Source organism: Silene latifolia, chromosome 7, assembly GCF_048544455.1.
Source record: "Silene latifolia isolate original U9 population chromosome 7, ASM4854445v1, whole genome shotgun sequence".
Classification (NCBI taxonomy): domain Eukaryota; kingdom Viridiplantae; phylum Streptophyta; class Magnoliopsida; order Caryophyllales; family Caryophyllaceae; genus Silene; species Silene latifolia.
This window is the reverse complement of record NC_133532.1, coordinates 32658452-32668599: the sequence shown is the minus strand read 5'-3', so window position 1 is coordinate 32668599 and position 10148 is coordinate 32658452. Positions and strand designations below refer to the sequence as shown.

Genomic DNA, 10148 nt, shown 5'->3' with positions numbered 1-10148 from the left:
TACACCTGGCAGCCAGATGAGGCGCGAGCCTATTGGCGATGTAAGGGGGTCTCCCTGGTTTGAAAATAGGAAAAAAAATGGCCTGTTTAGGCGTGGGTCTGTCAACGGTATAAGACGCATTGTGACCATTGAAAAACATTATAAAACGTATTGAAAATGGATATTTGGAACCGTTTTGGTTGAAAAGGACCGTTTCGGTCGTATTTGCGTTGATTTGAGGAACGAGACTTGAATAATCATCATTGTTTTGATGATTTTCGATGTCGGGTTCGACTTTATAAGCTTGACATGAATGGTTTTAAAAGTAATTATGAACTAATTGTTTTAAGTTCATTTGAATATAATTAGTCGATACTCTTCATCGTACTCGGGTTAAAATCCGACAGGGTATGTAGAACCAAGGATGACTTTGTGTTGGTGACTAATACATTTATTTTGAAAATGTAAAGAAATGATGAAAGGCTTTAAAATACCTTCCAAAATGTAAAGAAATGAAATAAAAGCCTTTAAAATACCTCTTAAATGTAATTAACCAAATATTATCACCGAAATACGGATTAAACCTTGGTCGGGTCGCTTTGAGCTTAGATTTCGGTTACTTGTCGTTAGGAGCACCTAGACCAAACAATATTTATAACTTCACAAACAACTCTACTAGTAGTAAAGAGGCAAGTAAAGGTTGAATCCCAAGGGACGGGTATTGATGTAGGATTTTCGATTGCAAGTAGTGGTGTCTAGGGGTGTCACGATTTGGGTTGAGATAAGAAGATCACTAAACTAAATAACAATTAAAGTAAGCAAGCAAGATCACTAAAATGAGATGTAAATAATTGATTAAAAGATCTAGGATGTCATGGGTTCATATGGGATTCATGTGAATTGATCATACAAACATATTCTCAAATTATAAGCAAGCAATTATTGTTGTGATAGGATCGAGTTGGTTTATATCTTACAATGCTAGGAAGGTTTGGGTTCCGGAGCCGAATCGATTAGATTGTACAACACCTACAAGTCGACTTAATCCTCCCTACTCAACTATATGCATGGTCGAATGAGACTCGAGTTGGTTTATGTCTTACAAGTTTCATTGAAAAGGTAGGTGATGGGTAAAAAATGCAAGGATTCATAGGCTCGCATTTCATCAAACATAACATGTGCATAAGTTGAGATTACAACAACCAAGCAAATAAATTATGAAAACATATTAAATTAAGCATGAATCATCCCCCATGTTGGTTTCCCCTAATTACCCATTAACCCTAGTTAATGAAACTACTCACTCATTATCAAGTTTAACATGTTAACAAGGTTGTCAATCATATTAAGAAAGCAAAACATGATGAATAAATGAATATGATTAACAATTATTAAAAAGGGATTAAGAGAGTTATATCTAATGATGATTCCAAAATAATAATGCAAAGAATAAAAGAAGCACTTGATGATTGATGGAAGGTTGTCAATCTCCCAATATACCCAAATAATCTTCAATTACCCAAAATAAAGGATGAACAAAAGAGAAATTAAGGAAATTAGATTTGTATTAATATTTGATTAGAAGTTGATTACAAGATTAAAGAGAAATTAGAATAATATAAACTACACTAAAGATTGATCAGAAGAACATGATAATCTAATTAGACTAATGGGGTATTTATAGTGGGGATTAGGTGCACAAATTAGGGTTAATAAGGGCTTAAATGACGATTAAGTCCTTGAGGAATCGCTCCTCTCAAGAAAAGATGCGGGTCTCCTTTTAGCTAGTCTTCCAAAAATATACGCATCTTCAATGGTAGGAACAAGAGGACGTGTCCCTGTGGAGTACAATCCGAGCATCCAAGGGTTGGGACGGGTGGATTGGGGAGCTGCTGGACGAGTGGCTGGGTGGCTTGGACGAGCGTCTTGGGAAGCTGCTGGACGGGCGTCCTGATGGTTTGGACGAGCGTCCTGGGACTCAGCTACCTTTTCTTCTTTTCTTCTTCCAACAATCCTCCGGGATTTTGTCGGGGATGCAAGGATCTTTTTCATCATTGCCCATCTACTACGTTATGTACAAAGGCCTTCTAGTCTTGTCTTCTCTTTGATGCTTGGTCATTAGATTCAATCAATTTAGCTCTATTTTGCCATGAAAATGCAAGGTTTGCACTTCCTGTCATACGAAGGAAACAAAACCTCAAAGAATATGTAAAACAAAGGACTAAAGATAGTAATGACCTAAATATGCAATTAAAAGCATAGGAACGAGGCTAATTCGGGGACTAAATATGCTCAAATATTGATTACATCAAATATCCCCAAACCGAACCTTTGCTCATCCCGAGTATAGAGGTGACAAAACTAGGACCCTTATTTAAACTATCCTACTAATATAGCCGATATGAGACAATTAGCGGGTCTCACTCCGCCCCTTCAACTCACAACAAGACAACCATGAGGTAGGGTGCCTTCTTGCAAGGCAAGGTGGGGCTTGCCAAAATGGCGACACATCCAAGCATTAAAGCACACAAAATCGAGTAATGGATGCATCTACAAAAAATAGCCACTTTTCTCATCTAAGTGGCGGAAATTATCTAAAGGGGAAGCAATTCAAGGGTAGACACTCCTTCATAGATATGGTTTCTTCAAACTACTAAGCCTAGAAGGATACCAATAAATCACCTCCAAGTTGTGTCAAGTTAGGGTACCTTTGTCCTCAATCGTTAAATGCTTTTGTCAAGAATAGACTCCCTATGGTGTTACAAACACTGGAGGATCGCGGAATTCCCCTTCTTACCTAGAAAAGAAGAAGGGTCGTCCCCTCTCTACCATGCACAAAAATGGATACGATGGACAAAGGGATTGATAGTAATTGAGTTTCATTTGGGAGTTTGCTTTTGTTGTTGTTTCCTCCCCCAATTTCTTGTGGCATTTGACATTTGAGAACATTTTCTTTTTGCCATTTCTTTTGATGTTTGGCTTTTCAATACTTGACAACTTTTCAACTTTTTGCATTTTCTTTTGAACATTTTCAAAGTCACCCCAATTAGTAACGAGGGTGCCTTATATTTGAAGCACAGGAGTTTTTGTTTTTGTTACTCCTCTTTTCTTTTGATGCAATTTGCAAACTTTTTGACATTTCATTTCATTTCTTGAACTAAATTTGAATAATTTTTGTGCCCATTCCCTTTTTGATGGCAAAATGTATGGTAGAACATGGATGAATGATGGTTGCATGGTTTCAAGGGTCACCTTGGAATAAACGGTAGCCAAGGAGTTATCACACCACAAGGTACTCTTGACTAGGCCTTAATCCATAGGTCAAAGGATACTAGCATGACACATCCTAGGGTGTTTTACAAGTATTCTAACAAGCAAAGTCTTTAGAAGAAAAAGCATCTACTAGGGCCTATATACACTTGTCGAGCTTCCCAAATAGACGGTTTCACCAAAAATTTTCTTAAATGCAACTATATGCCATGATGCAACTAACATATATATACATCCTAATGCATATGCTTCTACCAACTAATATGCCAAATAATTTAAATGCAAGTCCTAAATTCACATTGTTTATAACGCATCAATCAACATAAAGCCACATAGTCATTAACATAAAGAGGAAAAAGGAAATTGGAAAGATCATACCATGCGGTCTTCAATATCCTCATGTCTCGGATGTGGCGTAGTCAATCAATGTGAACAAGGATGAACAAACACAATATATATAAAACAATATATACAAATCTATACTAAAAAGGAATGAACATGTTTTTGAATATTCAATTTTTCAATTTTTTTGGATTTTTCGAAATTTTTTATTTTTTTGGATTTTGAATAAAAGTCAAGTTAGAATTTCCCGTCCCCACACTAGTATGGGCATTGTCCTCAATGGCCAATACGATAGGAAATTATGCAATGAGTATGCATGATTTCTAAACTAAATGCAAATTATACTAAGCTACACTACATGATGCATGTGTTTTTGTTATGGCGGAGAGCATAATTTAAAGTAGCTCCCGATGCATATGCATGGACTTCCCCAAACCAAAATAGACATTATTTCTATCGTCATAAATTTCGGGGGAGTTTATGCACATGGAATGCAATGCATGAAACTAAAGATTGTCATTTTGGATTTTAGAAGTTGGGAACAAAGATAAAGAACACTTTAATGAATCCAAGGTGTTAGTCCTCTAATGTTGCTAGGACTCCACAAAATAAATGATCAAAAATAAAAATAAGAGAAGTAGACAAACCATAAGAGAGGTGTAAGAATGTAGGAGCCTCCAAAGTTTTCTAATCCTCACCCATTGTATCATCATAATCATCATTTCTTGAGGCATCATCAACCTCCATAGATGTGGAATCATGTCCACTCTCACTTTCACTTGCTTGTTCTTCCTCACTTTCCTCTTCCTCTTCTTGAGCTTCTTCTTCTTGAACCTCTTCTTCTTGAACCTCTTCTTGGTCACTACCCTCTTCAACAATCATCTCATCTCCACCCGGTCTACCACCACTAGGAATGCTAGGAAAGAATACTTTCCATCCGCCCAACTAGGCAAAGGACAAGACGGATCAAGAAGTCCTTGCCTAGCTAGATGTAAGAGGGGCGGATATTGGGCCTTGTAAGCATCCACTCTATCATTGTAAGCTTGCTTATGCATTTCCCTCATGAGTAGTGTCAAGTAGTCATTTCCCATTTCGACATCCTTGGGTTTGAACTCTTGGTATTCAAATGGGTAAGGTGGGGTGATAATGGAGGAGGAGAGCTCGGCAATTTCGCCCCTTTTTTGTTGAATGATATACTCGGTCTCTTCGGTGAGTGGGAGAAGGTAGTTCGGTCGGTGAACATTCAATCGGCAAATTTTGGAAGGCAAGGTGAAGGATCTAGCTTAATTGGTTAACCACCCATATTTGTCGTCAATAGTGTGTTGCTTGACCCACTTGAACTTGTGAATCATGGTGTCCATATCAACAAGATGGCCTCCTTTAACCGGCACATAAGTGTTGTTTTTGTTAAAATCCCTGTTAAAATGCCTAGCCAAATGGGTAACTAGTCCTCCATTGACAATAAAGGCGGCGCCTTCTTTGCCACAATTGACATTAAGCCATCGTTCAACCAAAAGTCTTAGAGCATTATATGGCTTGATAAATTCCCTCCCAATGTTCAAGGCCGACTCAAGAAGAATGCAATCGAGTTTGGTAAGATGATTTGTGACATTTCTAGCTATCAAAGTATTCCCAATGACCTTATGCCATACTCTAATGCCCGGATGGTGGACTAAGAGAGCACGACAGTCATGAAAGCGCACGAATTTATTTTCGGAAATTGCCATCCAAAGAGGAGCGGGGTCATACTTGATAGGAGTCTTTGTATATTTCGGATTATCACTAAGGCCTAATATCTTACCCAATTCGCCATAAGTTATGCGTCTATCAAAATTTTCGAGACGAAACTCGATGTTGGTTCGAGTCTCCACCCTTGTGACTTTCAAAGAACTTAAAAATTCCAAGGTGAGGGAGGGGTATGTCAATTCTTTCATTGTAAACAATTTACCCAATCCCATAGACTCAAAGAAGGTTTTGGTTTGTTCAAGAACACCCAATTTTGACAATGCATCTTCACAAATAAACTTAGTAGGCATGATGGTTTTCTTAGCAAAGAGAATGAATTTCTCCCTATGAGAGTCGGAAGTGAAAGTTACCTCCGGATAATTGGATAATTGTTTAATGACCGGAGTTGTTGATGTTGTAGCTTCCATAGGGGGACCTTGTTGTTGAACCTCCAACCTTGCCTCATAGACTACCAAAGCCTTTAACAATTGTTTTGCTTGAAGAGCTAGTTGCCTTTTGGAAAGTGTCTTCTTTGGGGGTGCCTTGTTACCTCCTTTAGTTCTTGCCCTTCTCCTTTGCTTGATTACACCAATGAGAGTTTGAAATCTTTAATTTTTAGTTATACCCAAATCGATTTAGGATGAATGAATGTTGCTTTGTATCCTAAAAATGGACTCAAAGTTGAAGATTTTGGTGTTTGAATCACTTTTTGTTGCAAAAGGAGTGATTAATTTTTGTTGTGAGGAAGTTTAGATTTGATTTGGTTGAGGAAATTTGATTTTGTTGATGGAGAGGATGAGGGTTTTTGGGGTTTTTCGGTAGTGGATAGTGTTTGTATGTTGAAGAAATGAGAATGAATGGGAGAAAAGGGGTTTAAATCAACCGTTATTTTAGAAAACGCAGCAGAGAACGGGCGGACCAGGCATCAGGACGGGCGGATTCATCAATGTTTGGCTCAGGAAAAGACGCCACAGGACGAGCGTCTTGCTTCTAAGACGAGCGGATTCCTGGGTAGGGACGAGCGTCTTTCTGGGTGGACGCTCAGATTCCTTTACAGAGAAAATCCCATATTTTTTCCATTAAAAAGACGAGCGTCTTTTGTGAAGGACGGCCGTCCAAAACAGACGAGCGGATTCTCAGCTGAGACGCTCGGATTCTTTTACAGACCAGTTTTTTGTATTCTGCGGCTCTATCAGATGAGCGTCTGGTGACTTTGGACGCTCGGGTTCTTCAGGACGAGCGGATTGTCCATTTGGATGCTCGGATTCCTCCTTGACCACATGGATTCAGGTCCATCCGTGGGTACATCATAACCCGTGTCATTTTCATTCTTCAATTCTCGTGTTCTTCATTGTAGGGGCACTAAAAAGGCATGAATAGCCTAGGGATTTGCTATCCCCACACTAAGGTAAAGCACTACACATCAATAAAATCATAAGTCCCTCCCTCACTTCTCTCAAAATGATGAATATCTTGATCAAGGCACAAAAATATAAACCCAAAAATGACAAAAATGCAATGTAATAATTAAAATACAAGTTAGGGAGTTAGAATATTTACAAATGGTGGTTTAGGGAGGACTCCACCAAACTCTCATCCAATGTGAGATGTCAAGGGGGCATGTTCAAGGTGTTGTTGATGTTACTCAACACCTTGAAGAAGTAGTCGAAAACTTGCTCATTATCATGATAAAGGTCCTCAATAGATTTTTGCACTTGTTGTTCTCCGTGATGGTCTTGGTTCATAGCATTACCAATATAGGGATTGAATATCCCTTAGAACTCATCATCCTAAAGACCGCAAACTTCATCTACTTGATCATTAAAAATTTCTTGAGTTGATAGAGATAACTCTCCTTCTTTCTTGTCTTGGCCAATGAGGCCATCTTCTTCTCTTGTCATGAGTGAGCTTTTCAAGCTCTCATTGTTGCTATTTCCTTGCTCTTTTGATGGAGCATCATCCACTTTCTTTTTCCATTCCAACTTCTTTCTATCATCCTTCCGGCTATAGTGATCAACCATAAAGCACGGCTCATGCAATCGGGGAGCTCTCATGGTCTTGTCAAGATTGAAAGTGATGGTGTCATCTCCCACTTCAAGGGCGAGTTCTCCATGCTCTATATCGATCACCGCTCCCGCGGTGTGCAAGAAAGGTCTTCCTAAGATAATAGGAATGTTGGAGTCTTCTTCCATGTCAACAATAACAAAATCCACCGGGATGAAGAATTTTCCAATTCTCACGGGAACATCTTCCCATACCCCTAAAGGTTTCTTTGTTGATCTATCCGCCATTTGAAGTGTGATGTTGGTACATTTGAGTTCTCCCATTCCTAGCCTTTTGCTAACCGAATATGGCATGACACTAACACTTGCCCCAAGGTCACATAAACCTTTGTTGATTGTAGTGTCACCAATAGTACATGGAATGGAGAAGCTTCCCGGATCCTTGAGTTTCGGAGGTGAACTCCCTTGAAGGATGGCACTACTCACCTTAGTGAAGGCAATAGTCTCAAGCTTCCGGATTGATTTCTTCTTCGTAAGGATGTCCTTTATGTACTTTGCATAGGCCGGAACGTGATTGATCAATTCCGTGAAAGGAATCGAGACTTCTAAATTCTTCACAATTTCCATGAATTTTCCAAGTTGGTCATCAAACTCAGGCTTAGCTTGACGACTCGGGAATGGAAGTCTAATCACAATGGGCTCCTTCTCTTTGGCCTTTTCTTCACTTTTTTTAAAACTTCTTGATTGGTGGGTTCTTCTTCCCTAGAGTTTTGCACAACTCTTTCCTTGTCACTAGCTTCCACAAATTCATCCTCAACTTGCTTCTTTGGTCCTTCATATCTCGTACCACTCCTCAAGTGAATGGCAATAACTGTTTCATGTCTTGGGGGATTACTTTGAGATGGTAATTGCCCCTTTTGTCTTTGAGAGTTTAAAGATGCTAGTTGGGTCAATTGAGTTTCCAACATTTTTGTGTGGGCTAGGATGTTGTTGATGGTGATGTCATTTGCTTGGCTATCTTTTTGCATTTGAGTGAAAAATTCTTGTTGATTCTTTTGCATTTGGAGGACCGCTTTTTGAACATCAAAACCTTGGTCATTTTGTTGATTGTATGGAGTTCGATTTTGATAACCTTGGTTTTGGTTGAAAAAGGGTCTTTGATTTTGGTTTCTCATGGGAGGTGGGGTGTATGTTGGTTGAGGGTTTTGAACATTTTGGCTTTTGTATGAGAGATTTGGGTGGAATTTGGTGTTTTCATTGTAATAGTTGGAATAAGGGGTACCACTTTTGTATGCTTGAAAAGCATTCACTTGCTCATTTGTTCCCCTACATTCACTTTGATCATGTCCCAAAGTACCACAATTCTCACATATCCCACTTGATATTGATGAAGATCCCATCATGGCATTAACATGATGCTTTGGTGATTTTGAGGCTTCATCACGATTAGCCATAGCCTTCTCGAACTTCAAGTTGATGGTATCAATATGAGCACTAAGTTGAGCACTCAATTGAGTAATAGAGCCCACTTCATGCTTTCCTCCTCTAGTAGCCTTGTGAGGTCTACTATATTGTGAATTATGGACCGCCATTTCCTCAATCTTGTTCCAAGTTTGATTATCGTCAACTTCGGTGAACATACCATTTGATCCCATGTTGAGAATGTTTCTTGAGTCTTCATAAAGACCATTCCAAAATCGTTGTACCAAGAACCACTCGCTAAGTCCATGATGAGGACATGAGCGACAAATTATTCCTTTGAATCGCTCCCAAACTTCATACAAAGATTCTTCATCCCTTTGCTTAAAACCCGTGATTTGAGCTCTTAGCATGTTAGTATTTTCCGGAGGGTAGAATTTTTTGTAGAAAGCTAGAGCCAACTTCTTCCAAGAGTCAATTCCAAGAGTAGTCTTATCAAGGCTTCTCAACCATTGTTTTGCGGTGCCAATTAGAGAAAAGGGAAATAAGGCCCATCGAATTTGGTCTTGAGTCACTCCGGTTTGTGAAATTGCATCACAATAGTCACAAAAAGTTTCCATGTGGGAATGAGGGTCTTCACTAGGCATCCCCCCAAATTGGCTTCTTTCGCCTAATTGGATAAATGCGGATTTTGCAATGAAATTTCCGGTTAAGTGTTGTGGTGTGGGAGTACCATTGGGTAGGTTCTCCTCGGTTGGTACGGAATGTGATAAAAATTTAGGCATTGTGGGTTGATTGTGTGATTGATTTTGTGTTGGGTTCTCTTCACCTTCTCTTGAAAAAGGGTTGATGAACTCAATAGTGTTTGGTTGAATATCTACAACCTCACCAATACCTCTAAAAGTCTTTCTAGCAAGTCTTCTATTGGTTGTCAAAGTCCTTTCAATTTCATGATCAATGGGTAACAAGATACCTTGTGATCTTCTATACATGCAAAATATCAAACAACTTGAAAATAATTAGAACAAACCTTGAGGAGTTTTACTTCCCCAAGGCAAAGAAAGACACAACTAATAACAATCAAAGAAAATCAAATCAAGTTAACACCGTCCCCGGCAACGGCGCCATTTTTGGTCGGGTCGCTTTGAGCTTAGATTTCGGTTACTTGTCGTTAGGAGCACCTAGACCAAAACAGTATTTATAACTTCATAAACAACTCTACTATTAGTAAAGAGGCAAGTAAAGGTCGGATCCCATGGGACGGGTATTGATGTAGGATTTTCGATTGCAAGTAGTGGTGTCTAGGGGTGTCACGATTTGGGTTGAGATAAGAAGATCACTAAACTAAATAACAATTAAAGTAAGCAAGCAAGATGACTAAAACGAGATGTAAACAATTGATTAAAAGCA

The 10148-nt window shown here is 39.0% G+C and overlaps 1 non-coding gene across 1 annotated transcript; it reads left to right on the top strand.

Moving 5' to 3' along the window:
* The first annotated feature begins 9041 nt into the window (after nucleotides 1-9041).
* Nucleotides 9042-9151, top strand: LOC141593785 (small nucleolar RNA R71). The gene has a single exon (XR_012521849.1). It is a non-coding gene; the product is annotated as a small nucleolar RNA R71 (small nucleolar RNA).
* Nucleotides 9152-10148: the final 997 nt, after the last annotated feature.